Source organism: Lontra canadensis, unplaced genomic scaffold (genome assembly GCF_010015895.1).
Source record: "Lontra canadensis isolate GAN:19392208 unplaced genomic scaffold, GSC_riverotter_1.0 scaffold38, whole genome shotgun sequence".
Taxonomy (NCBI): Eukaryota; Metazoa; Chordata; class Mammalia; order Carnivora; family Mustelidae; genus Lontra; species Lontra canadensis.
In genome coordinates, this window is record NW_022631032.1 from 9,070,265 (window position 1) to 9,084,056 (window position 13,792).

Consider the following 13,792-nt stretch of genomic DNA (forward strand, 5'->3'; position numbering starts at 1 on the left):
CTGTGCTCACTGTTTTCCTGGGGCTTCTGAAGCCCGCTTCTCCTGAAGCCAGCTTCTCCTGATGCCACCCCTGGGCAGAGGGAGAAATTCATCCACACACCTGCAGATTTAGTCCTGACAGTGCACCTGTAAGCTCTTTCCCCAAGGACATGGGCTCAGGGTCAGGATGTGTGACTTCACATTCAGCTCTTCACATATTAAGCACCTACCATGTTACATGTCCATTCAGGGTCAAAATATGATGAGTGCCACAGAAGCAAGAGAAGATGCTCTCCCCTCCCCAACTTCCCCCCGGGCACTTAAAGTCTGGTTAAGGAGATCAGACCAACAGAGATCTCCAGCTCCAGATTGTACACATAGGAGATGGTCTAAAAATTTTTTGTGAATGAGATGGAGCTGGATAGAATTGCAAGCCAAAGCTAGAATGGGGGAACCTCAATCAAAGGCAATTACCAGTTGGATTTGATTTCAGAGGCATCATGAGCCTATACTTTAGCGCCCCAAAAACATTCCCAAATCATCTATAGGCTGCTGTAAAGTCTTCCTTTAACTATTACAGATGAGGCATAACTTGCAGATCCCTCTAGAGGGAAAGCCGCCTCGTGTTCACACTAAAGTGTAAATGACAGCTAGTGTGCTTTTGCATAAAGGAATTCAGGGAAACTAAAGGGTGAGTGAGGAAATGAGAGACCAGGATAGGGAAAAGCACTGGGAAATGGAAGACTTACATCCAGGACCCTTTCAACATCAGTTCTGCTTAGGGTGTGCCCTGCCCCTTGGGAAGTGTACTGGGGTAGGAGTCAGAGGAGTGGAGTTCGAACTCCAGCCCCACCACTCACAGGGCAACACCACAGGTCTCTGAATCTCACTGCTCACATCAGAAAACCACACTAACGATCTAGCTCACCTCCCACCGAGGTGGGCTGTGAAGCTTGGTAACTCCTATACAACTTGGAGACCGCCAGGCACTAGACCAGCGGCTCTCAGACCTGGCTGAAGGTTACAGACCTGCAGAGCTTACAGAACTTCCCATACCCAGGCTGCTCCTCACAACCAGTTACAGCAGAGCGTCTCCAGGTAGGACCCAGGGTCCCCATGTGATTTTTTTTTAAGATTTACTTGTCAGAGAGAGAGAGAGCACACAAGCAGGGGGAGCAGCAGGCTCCCCGCTGAGTCCCGGGACTCCGGGATCATGACCTGAGCCAAAGGCAGTGGCCCAACCAACTGAGCCACCCAGGCGCCCCTCCCCATGTGATTCTAATATGCCACTTGAGTTGAGAATCACTGCCTGAGACCACTGTTTCTAACCTGGAGGCATCTGGCAATGTCTGGAGGTATTTGACTGAATAGCTTGGGTGGGGGTTGTTATTTGCATCTACACGCCGCAGGAGCTAGGCAAAACATCCTACAATGCACAGGATGGCCCCCACACCAAAGAATTACCTAGCACAATATGTCAAGGGAGTTGAGAAACCCTGCCTTAGGCACATGTAAGAAATGTTTAATTTTTTTTGTTATCCAGGTCCTGTCCCTGGCCTAGACCAAAGAAATGAAAACCCAGAATTGCCTAAGATTTTAGAGACCTTTTCACCTTTGCCCCGGTTCTGGCCCTGAAAATAGAGCAAAGGTAAAGAGCCTTATAAAGGCTGTTCACTCATTCATCACACAGATGTCTAATGAAGTCCTATTCTGTGCCAACCACTGAGCTGGAGTCATACCTGGTGGCCATCCAGGAATTCCCATCCTGGCCCATCCCAGAGATTAAGACCCCCATCAGATCACCCCCAATATGTGAATACCTGGCCCAACAGTTAGGGGCTGGTGGGCACGCCAACTGTGGCCCCATTAGCATGAGTGCACCTGTAAGGTAGGAATCATGGCCCCACCCCCACCTTGGGAATCTCTGGTCCCAGGGGGAGACTCAGCCACACTCTGATTGAAGAGCTTGACCACAGGATCTATTTTAACAGGTAGCAGGAGCCAGAGGAGGTGGTGGTGTTGTTGTTGTTGTTGTTGTTGTTTTTAAATTAACATATAATGTATTATTTTCCCCAGGGGTACAGGTCAGTGAATCATCAGGCCTACATAATTCACAGCACTCACCATAGCACAGAAGGTAAATCTATACAATAGAATACTATGCAGCCGTCAAAAAATGAAATCTTGCATTTGCAACCACGGGGATGGAACCAGAGAGTATTATGCTGAGTGAAATAAGTCAATCAGAGAAGGACAATTATCATACGATTTCTCTGATATGAGGAATTTGAGAGGCAGGGCAGGTGGTTGTGGGGGGAGGGTCCTGGGGGGAAGGGATGGAAAAAGGAAATAAGATGGGACCCGGGAGGGAGACAAACCACAGGAGGTTTTTGGGCAGGGCCGTGGCAGGATCAGCCTTCCAACAGAACTAATCCCGGAGCCATTCTCTCAGCAGCAAGAAGAGAAAAGGGAAAATACCCTTAGGAGCTGAGCCCGGGGCAGTCACTTCATCTCAAAATTCACTTCATAGGGGACTCATCCTCCCAAAGAAGAATATGGAAGTTGGGAAAGTTGTCCCTTGCGATGCGTGTCTGTAGCATCGGAAGCCGGAAGCAGGAAGTGGGGGGTAGTGGGTTGTGAGCACCAGTCTGTGTCCTCAGCACCTTCTCCAGTTCCTGGTGGAGGACACGTGGGCGCTCCTCAGCCCCAGGCGGCGTGAGTACTGGTGCTTCCTCTGCCTGCCTTGTGGGATTTTAGCATCCTCACTCCCCAGCTCCGTGAGGTTAAGGCAAGTCCTACAACTTCTCTGTGCCTCAGTTTACTCATCTGCAAGTCAAGGCTAACAGTTTGTCACAGACTTCTTGTGAGGATTAAATGAATCTAATCCATGCCAGGAACTTAGAACGGATACAGTAACCCCCTTTATCCGCAGTTTTACTTTCTGAGGTTTTGGTTACCAGCATTCTTCTGGAATCTTCTGGACGGGAAGATTCTTCCTCCTGACGAATCTGCAGAAGGTCAATAGTAGCCTAATGCTATGTCCAGGTGTCCGCACCACTAGCCTCAGGTCATCTCCTCACATAGGCTTTTTATCGTCCCACATCCTCATGAAGGGTGAGTACATGTAATATATTTTGAGAGACCACATTCACGTTACTGTTATTACAGTATTGTCATAATTGTTCTATTTTATGATAGTTGTTGTTAATGTCTTCCCACGCCCAGTTCCTAAATTAAACTTTATCCTAGGTCTGTATGTATAGGAAAATACATAGTTTATATAGGATTTGGTACTCTCCGTGGTTTCAAACATCCACTGGCAGTCTTGGAATGTGTCCCCCACAGATAAGGGGGACTACTGTATATATTTTATTTACAAAGGGATTTGAACAGTGCCTGACATATAACAAGCCAATTTATATTTGGCTTAAAACAAAAAAGAAACAAAAAATTCAGAGACCCGAGAGGCCCCTTAGGGGTAAAATCAACAAGACTTCCTGGCTCACAGTGTGGGTGACAGAGGAACAGAAGGAGTGGAAGTTCAGAGGATGCAGGGAAGCATTTCATAGAAATCCGGAAGGCTGGCTCAGCTAGGGCACATGGAAGAGCTAGAGCAAGGCCTCTCTCTTTTTCTGAGGGTGCAAGCCCAAGTGCAGTTTTCTCTCTCTCTCTCTCTCTCTCTCTCTTTCACACACACACACACAGACACACACACACCACAGTTACTGATCGGGATCCCCGAGTCTGTGATGTACAGACACGTCACCTGTCATCCCAGGACTGGCAGGAGGATGAACTTCAGACCCTAAACCCCACAAGGCCCCTGAAATGTCATTCTCTGGACAGCCTCCAAAACCCTCCCACAAGAAAATCCTGACAAGGTGAACCCTGAGGACCTCTCTGGAAGCCCTAATTTATAACCTCGTCTCCATTAATTAGGACAGCACTATTCTTTTCAGGTGCAAATTAAACAGCTCAACAGTGCCCTACAATTAAACTCCACTTAATTCCCCTAAATGTCCCTTATCCAGGCCAACACTGACAGGAGCCATCCCCCACATTACCCCCTACCTGCAAATCTGAGTCTTTCCTAATCTCAGTTCCCAGGGCCTTCACCAGTGCAGTCCCAGCCCGGTATCCCACCCTGAGCTGGAGGCCTGCAGGACTGAGTCAGTGTAGGTGGTGGGGACCTGCTAATCACCCATGTCACAGGAAGAGCTTTCTTCTCAAGGGGAGTGGGGACAAGGAAAGGGGTGAATATGCCTTTGGGAAAAGGAGTTGATTCACTCTGAGAGGGACACTTACCCATGATGACATCCACCATTCTCTCTCCAATAATCAAACCCTACCAATCCTTCAGAGACAAAGTTTGGGGCCCTCCTCCTCTTCCAAAGTCCACAAAATCCCCCTCCTTGGAGTGCTGAGCCTCTTTTTAAAAAAAGTTAATTTATTTATTTATCTGACAGACAGAGATCACACAGGCAGAGGCAGGCAGAGAGACAGGGGGAAGCAAGCTCCCTGCTGAGGAGAAAGCCCAATGTGGGGCTCGATCCCAGGACCCTAAGATCATGACCTGAGCCAAAGGCAGAGGCTTAACCCACTGTGGCACCCAGGCACCCCTGAGTGCTGAGCCTCTTAAAGGTGATCCTGGCCATTTCTTCTTAAGATGCCTCCAAAAAAAAAGAAGACCAGTTCTCAAAGAACAAAAGTTGTGGTTTATTTTAAATGGCTGGAGGTAACAAATAGGCTAGTACACAAAAATACAGTATAATTTTGCAGTGCTAGTTCCAGGATAAATTTAGCGTTTATGAAATTCATGAATTCATAGTGTAGCTGAGACAGGCTCGTCCAATCAGGGTGCATAGTCTTAAAGGTAAAAAATGAATTCCATTCTGTCCCATTACTGTCTCTCTGTGACCTTCATATATAACTTCATTTGGTAATAGCATCAAAAGTTGAAAATCCTTTCATGAATGTGATGTCTAGGCCCAATGGGTCCCTTCCCCCAATACCACATATCCCAATGGAGGTCCTATTTGAGCTCCTTACACTTAGCTCTCTCTCTTACCATTGTCTTAGACATCCCAGTGCACATTTGTCACACTTGTGGCTGTCTGCCATCTTGTGAACAAGTCTCCCCTATTAAATTAAGGAATTAAGGAAATTCTTCATTGGGAATTCCATCTCTCCAAGGTATTCACAGAAGGAAGAAATAGCTTTCCCAGCCTGCCTGGAGCATGCAGGCTCCAGGTGTGAGACCAAGATTCCCAAGTAAAGAGATCTGGAAAGAGAACTAGGTGAGGAAGTTGGATAATGTGAATTCAGTTTTTTGAAATGGTGGCAGTGGAGGAATTGGCTTGGGGTGACATCAGTGACAGACTTCTGGTTCCCAGTGTCCAGTTTTAAAGGCACTATGTATACTGGCAGTGGACATGAAATAGAGAAGCAATGAGATCTCTGTGCTTCTTACACAAACCACCTGTCAAGTGGACTCACCAAAAAAATCAACACAGAATCTGGTCAAGTCTCTGGTAGTAACCACATATTTACAGGAAATGCAGGGACAGAGGGATATATTAAAGGATTTTTGAAGGATGCAATCAGCAAAACCTAGACTGTAAGAAACAATAGGACAAATAACCTTGTTTCTTCAACAAAAATCACAAGGAACAAAGAAGATACAGAAAGGGAACCTATAACCTATATTAGAACCTATAATCTATATTAGATTTAAAAAGACTCAGAGGGGCACCTGGGTGGCTCATTCAGTTACATGTCAACTCTTGATTTCAGCTCAGGTCACAATCTCAGGGTCATGAGAGAGAACCCTGAATTGGTCTCCGTGATCAGCAGGAAGTCTACTTGCGATTCTCTCTCTCCCTCTCCTTCTGCCCCTCCCTCAACTCATGCACGTGCTCTTTCTCAAATAAAAAAATAAATATTTTAAAAATATATATATTTTTTAAAAATAAAAAAAAATTTTTTTTTTTAAATAAGAGACTCTGGAGACATTTCAACTAATTATATTCTATGGCCTTCATTTGAATCCTAATTCAGATAAACTGTAAAAACAAAATAAACAAAAAAGTATATGAGATAATTAGGGAAATTTGTATACTAACAACATTTGATTATACTGCCAGAAATACTATTAAACTTTCAGGTGTGAGGGTGTCTGAGTGGCTCCATCGGTTAAGCGTCTGCCTTTGGCACAAGTCATGATCCCAGGGTCCTGGGATCAAGGCCCGCCTGGGCTCCCTGCTCAGCAGGAACTCTGCTTCTCCCTCCGCCTTGCCCCTGTCCCCTGCTCATGCTCACTCTCTCTCTCTCTCAAATAAAATCTTTAAAAAAAAATAAACCTTCAGGTGTGATAATGACATTATGGTCACATATCTTAAGGGTTCTTATCTTTTAAAGATACACAGTGAAATATTTATGGATAAAAGGGCATGATATCTGGGTTTCATTTTAAGATAATTGGAGAGGGGAGAAGTAGTAGGAAAGGAGACAAAATAAGACTGGCCATGACCTGATAAATGTTGGAACTAGGTGATGGTCATCCTATCTGCTTTGTAGATGTTTGGAATATTCCATGATTTAAAAGTTGGGTTTTTTAAAAGATTTTATTTATTTGAAAGAGAGAAACACAGTGAGAGGTAACACAAGCGGGGGAGTGGGAGAGAGAGAGGCAGGCTTCCCGCTGAGCAGGGAGCCCAATTCAGGGCTTGATCCCAGAACCCGAGGATCATGACCTGAGCTGAAGACAGATGCTTAACAACTGAGCCACCCAGGTGCACCTTAAAAGTTTTCTTTAAAAAACTAGTTTAAAAATATAAAAATTTAAACAAATAAATGACCTTGCACGAAATCAGACTCCACATGGCTTAACTATGAATACCCTTGCAAAGCTGATAACTTACAGAGCCCCGTGGCAAGGTTAACCAGGCACTTTCCATTTCATATCAAAGAATGGAAAGCCAGCATTTCTCCTCTGGAGGAGGTGGAGGATGGAGCTGCTTGAATGTGGAGACTGAGAAGCTGCAGTGCACTCTGGCCATCTGGCCTCCTTCAGCTTCATATATGCTCTGGTTTCCGCAGATGCATTGGGAAAAATGGTGCCCAGTGCCATGACTACCATGCGTCTCCACTCCATCCCAGCTAGTTAGCTCTACCGCCCACCTGCAGCCAGCTTTCTCTGCCACAAACTGTCCACATGCTCTTTTGTAGCCAAGGGGACATTGGAAGGTGTGTGGAGATGATGGATCTTCCAGAGCCAGATTCTGGTTCTGGTGCTCTGAGATAGTTGGAAGGAGGTCAGTGGGATGGTGCTCCAGCCTAGCCTAGGAGAGTGGCAGTGAGAAGCCATAACAAGGCAGTGGTTTGGAGGGGAGAGGCAGTTGCCACCAGCAATGTTAAAGGAGAATCTATGGGACTTATCATATGATTAAATACAGAGAGAGGGGAAAAATAGAAGAATCCAGAATAAAAATTCCCATCAAGTTCCAGGCAGTTAATATATTTTATCTCCTTCTGTCTTCACCATCAATATTGCAGACCACTGCCAGGTTGCTTGATCCAAGTCTGGTCCCCTTCTAATAATAACAACACTCAGTCCATTTGCTTCACACAGTTCATACCTCCATGTTCCCCAGCCAGTTCCAGGATTGGCATACAACACAGACCTGGCCCATCAAACCCGAGGTCACTAGACCTGGCACAATTACATAATCTTGGGTTTTTCATTAAAGCTTTTGAAAAAGAGATGTTCTTTAGCCTTTGGGGAACTAAAGTGGTAGAATATCAGCCTGGAGCTGCTGAGAGCCATCACATGGAGGAAGTCTTACTGAAATGAAGCCTACATGGAAGAAAGTAGAGGCAAAAGAAGTAGAGATGCTCCATCGCTTGAATGTTAGGATCAAGCCCTGTTTGACATCAGTCCTAACCATGGGCTTTTTGCTTATTAGCCAATGAAATCCTTTGTTTTCCCTAACTAGTATCACACACACACACACACACACACACACACACACACACAACTCTGGCAGAGATCCTGGACTCCAAGCATAAGGGTGAGAAGGTGGGGGAACAGAGTGGTAATGAGACGAGGTAGATAAAGACAGAGGAGAAGAAGGATGGAGACCTAGTAGAAAAGAGAGTTGTGGTTTTCAAATACTTTGGCAAATTCTTTGACATGCCTCCCTTCCAAGGCCCAATTTCCCACCTCCTGAATGTGGACTGGTGGCATAAGTGATGGTGTGTGACTTCTGAGGCTAGGTCATACAATGGTATATACAACTACCTCCTTGGTCTCTCTCTTGGATAATGCGATCTGAGGGAAGCCAGCCACCATGTCACAAGGACACTTGAGTAACCCCGTGGAAAGGCCCACATGGACAACAACTGAGGCCTCTCACCAGCAGCCAGTGAGCCACCTTTAAAAACAGGTCTTTCAGTCCAGCCAAGCCACTCTCACACTCCTGACCAATAGAAACTGTGACATAATAAATGTTTATGTTGTTTAAAGCCACTAAATTATGGAATAATTTGTTACACAGCAATAAATAACCAATACAGGAACTCTCAAACGCATAAGCAGGGTGGCCTCTGTGTGGACCGATGATATCTCAGTGGGAACCATGAAAGACTGCTGTGCCCCCATGAGTATGACGAATCAGCCCATGGCAAGACTTCCTTTCTTCTCTGTCGGGCTTTAAAGGCAGAACCAAAAGAAGCACCTGCGTCTTTGAGATGCCCAAGACTGTGTCCCTTCCATAAGGTAACATTTCTAAGTCTGGTTGCCGAGGAGCTAGAAGATGGGGAGGGAATAGCTAATGAACCTCAGATTGTTTTTTTGAATCCTAGAGAGGTCAAGAACTAGAAGACATAAGCAAATGGTGGTTCTGTTATTAATTTAATTACTTAAGTCCCATGGAGATGTGATTAAGATAGAATCAAGATAAGATTGTGGTAAATCCAAAAAGACTGTCCTTATAGGAGACAGAAAAGGGCACACACGAAAGAAGGTGGTTTGAATATGGAGGAAAATATTGGGCTGATGTGTCTACAAGCCATAGAAGACCAAGGATAGCCAGTAGAAGTTAAGAGGGGGTGCGCCTGGGTGGCTCAGTGGGTTAAGCCTCTGCTTTCGGCCCAGGTCATGATCTCAGGTCCTGGGATCAAGCCCCACGTCAGGCTCTCTGCTCGGCAGGGACCCTGCTTCTCCCTCTCTCTCTCTGCCTGCCTCTCTGCCTACTTGTGATCTCTCTCTGTCAAATAAATAAAATCTTTTAAAAAAAATTAAGAGAGGGGCAATGAACAGATTTCTGCTCAAACCTCCAGAAGGAACGAACTCTGAAGTGGGAGAATAACTTTCTGTTGTTTTAAGCAAAAGAAAAAAGAAAGATAACTTACAAATGATATTAAACATTAATAGGTGAAACGATATCAGTTAACAAATTTAAAATGGCCTTACTTAATTAAGATGTTCCTCTATTGTCCTTCATTGCTCCATAAATGTGTACTGATCACATAAGCAGGGCCAGAGCTGTGTCTGGGCCATTCACCCAGGAAATGTGACACCAGGGCCAGGGGCCACATGAGTGTCTCAGATGCCCAGTGGTACAGGAGTTCGCTGGCAGATTGAGAACAGAGTGCAGTACAGGACTCTAGAAAGACCCCCTGTCTATCCACAACTGAGCAAGCTGGCTGGATATTTGGAGAGGTAAGAGGGGGAAATTTTCTAGCACATAGAGATGCAGTACTAGTTGAAGTACTTTAGGCTTGTCCATTGTGTGGAAGAAATACCAGAGGGAAGAAGTATCTTCAGACTGCTTGCTTCTCAAAGAAGGATCTGGAGGGAGTAATGCCTTCATCTGAAGAAGTGACCCTGGACCCTCCTGGACATCTCAGACACCATGACAAGTGGGGCAGGGAGAGTGTGGGGAACTGCCTGAACCCACAAGGGCCCCTTAATTCTTCTCCTATAGCATCTGCCCTCCTCATTCTGGTGTCCACGTCCTCCTTTAGAAGTCTGTCCCTTGGGGCGCCTGGGTGGCTCAGTGCGTTAAAGCCTTTGCCTTTGGCTCAGGTCATGATCCCAGGGTCCTGAGATCAAGCCCTGCGTTGGGCTCTCTGCTCAGCGGGGAGCCTGCTTCCCCCACCCGCTGCCTGCCTCTCTGCCTATTTGTGATCTCTGTCAAATAAAATCTTAAAAAAAAAAAAAAAGTCTGTCCCTTGAGTCCTGGACACATCCCTTCTGTTTGAGCCTGGTCTGTCTCCTGAAGTGAATAGTGACAGTTCCTGCACTACACTATTGTTCTTCCCATTTTCACTGAAGAAATGCCTAGTTCTTCCCTTTCCAGCAAATTCTTATGAAATTCTCCAAGTCCTTCCTCCAAAAAGTCCTCTTTGACTGACTTTCCTAATTAATTCTCAATTTTCATTGGTTTGGTGCTGCAGTGATATTGGAAGAGAGGGGTCAAACCAGGTTGCACATTTCAAGATCTCATTCTTGCTGATGACAACATGGATTCCATCAGACTTTCTCCAGCCAGGTAGGACCTGGTCACATGCCATTCTCCTTTTCCTCTTCACTTTGCCCTGTGTTCTCTGAGTTACTGGGCTGTGTAAGTGAGTTAATTACTCCTCTGACCTTCATACTGCGGTTATCAGCCCAACTTTGACCATGTTTTCATTTATGGCCCTTCTAAGGAGACCTCCAGTGTTAAGAAATCTTCCTGCCACGAAGCAATAGGTAGTGACCTTTGGCCCACCAAACAGGCCACCTCTGAGAGGGTGCTGCTCCTCAGATGAGGTGGGCATTGCAACACCTAATGTAGGATGTCAGGATAATGCCTGGGTATATCTTCAGAAAATTTCTGATACTTTGCACTTTGGGACTCTCACCATTTTATAGCTCTTAATTGATAATCCTCAAAGTTGTTGTAATCACTACAGATTATTTTTCCCCAAGCCCAACCTATTCTAGAAGACTCAGCTGAAGGCCCTACCAAAGCAAGACACATTCCTTATCAGCCCTGGATGGCCTTTTTCATGATGAACATTGTGTCATTATTAAATTCCATTCTTTTTGTGGTATCCACTCTCTTAAAAATATTTTTGCATTAAACAGTAAATCAAAACTCAAGTAGAAAAATGGTTAGACATTGATGACAATAAAAAGACTACCTGGGAGAAAACATTTGAAAATCATATATCTGGCAAAGGGCTCATATAAAAATATGGTAAGAACTCTCTACACTCAACAGTAAGAAAACAGTCCAGTTAGAAAATGAAGGAAAGACTTGAATAGACACTTCACCAGTGAAGACATAAGGGTGGCAAATAAATACATTAAAAGGTGTTCAGGATTGTTAACCACTGGAAAATGCAAATTAAATCATAATGACTTACCTGCTCAAAGTGCATGCTAATATATTTGTTAGAAGGGCTAAAATTAAAAAACTGATAATACCAAGTATTGGCAACCATCCAGAGATACTAGATCACTCACACATTTTTGGTGGAAATATAAAATGGTAGAGCCCCTCTTGAAAAAGAGTCTGGTAGTTTCTTAAAACATTGAACACACACTTATGATACAACCCAGTAATCACACTCCTGGATATTTTTCCCAGAGAAATGGAATCTTATATTTACACAAAAACCTGTACATGAATGTTCATAGCCGCTTCATTTTTAATTGCCAAAGACTAAAAACAAAAACCCAATGACCTTCAACAGATGAAGGGTTAAACGGACTGTGGTACATTCATACAGTGGAATGCTAGTCAGCAACGAAAGGAACAAATTATTGATACTTAAAATAATTGGATAGCTCCTAGGGCATTGAGTAAAGTGAAAAATCCAATCTAAAAAGTTTCATAGTATATGGTTCCATTTATATGGCATTATCTAAATGACAATATTATAGAGATGGAGGACACATCAGTGGTTATCAGGAGTTAGGAAGGGCCAGGAGGATGTGATTACAAAGGAGCAGCATAAGAATGTTTTTGTGGAGACAGAACAGTTCCATATCTTGATTGTGATGATGGTTATATGAATCTACACATGTGATTAAATATTATAGAACTGTACACAGAGATATATAAAAAGAGCATGCAAAAAATGGTGAAATCCAAGTAAGATTTGTGGTCAGTTATATGTATTGTGACAACCAATTTCCTAGGTTTTGATAATGTTCTATAGTTATAGGAGAGGTCACCAGTAGAGGAAGCTGAGTGATGGATACTCAGGACCTGTCTGTACTATTTTTCCAACTTCTTGTGAGTCTGTAATTATCTGGGTGATGGACATTGGAGAGGATACGTGTTGTAATGAGCACTGGGTGTTATACACAACTAATGAATCATTGAACACTACATCAAAAGCTAATGATGTACCATATGCTGGTTAATTGAACATAATTTAAAAATTAGAAACATTTTTTAAAATAACACTATGTATAAAATCCTAAGGGTTATGATTAAAACAAGGCTCAGGAAAAAATTCATATCCATAAATAATTAATAAATTAATATGTAAAATATAATTAATTATTATATAAATTGATAATATTCAACAAAGTAAAAATAATTAAATTAATAATTTAAATATTAGGAAAAGAGTAGCAAAAGAAAAATAAAGATAATAGAAAAAGGATCTGATAAAGCAAAACTGGAAATTAGTGCCTTTGAAAATAGACAAATAGTAGCTCCTGGGTGGCTCAGTTGGTTAAGTGTCCAACCAGTATCGTCTCAGGTCATCATCTCAGATTGTGAGATCGAGTTCCAAGTCGGGTTCTGTGCTAAGAATGGAGCCTATTTAAGATTCTCCCTCTGCCCCTCCTCCCGACCACCCAACTTGTGCACTTGCACATTCTCTCTCTCTCTCTCAAAAAGAAAAAAGAAGAAAAAAAAATAGACAAATAGAACAAATCTTTAAAAATAAAGTGTTGGATCTTTAAAAATAAAACACAGAAACCACCAGCTAACCAAATCAAGAAAAAGTAAGAATTCATAAGTATACAAAATTAAAATTACAATAAGGAAATGGCTACTGACATAGAGGAAATAAAAGTATGATAATTTCTCCAAAAAGATGGAAGATTTTCAAGTAAAATATAAATACCAAAACTGAACACAGAACAGAGATTTACAGAGACCAATGACCTTGGTTGAAATTAAGGACGTTGTCAAAGAATCATCCTTCCTCATAAAAGCACCAGGCCCAGATGATTTCATAGACATTTTTTATTAAATACTAAATACAAATACTAGTACAAATAATGCCCTTGTACCTTTTTGTTTCAAGGTTTCAAGTTGTTAGTTTTTTGCTATGAATATGTTTTTCTTTCTATTTTTGTATTCTCATTCCCGTTCCTCCATGAACCACTATTTAAAAAAATATTTTATTTTTAAGTAATCTCTTTACCAAATATGGGGCTTGAACTCAAAACCCCAAGATTAAGAGTTGCATGATGATTAACCAGGAAGGCACATCTGTAAGCATCCATTTTAATAAGTTTAGTGTGAACATATTTTTGTAAGGTATGCATTCTTTTGTGGCACTATATTCTTAATTTTTGCAAATGATATTATGTTATATATCTCATTGTTTCCTATGATTTCTGATACTAACTTAAAAATAAAAACATAGCAAAATAGATTTGGGTGGCTGAATTCTTAACAAGGTATGACTAAATGCCAGTCATTTCAATTGATGAAACATTAAAAACATTTCTACTAGGGGTGCCTGAGTGGCTCAGTTCAGTTCAGTTAAGCAAAAGACTCTTAGTTTGGCTCAGATCATG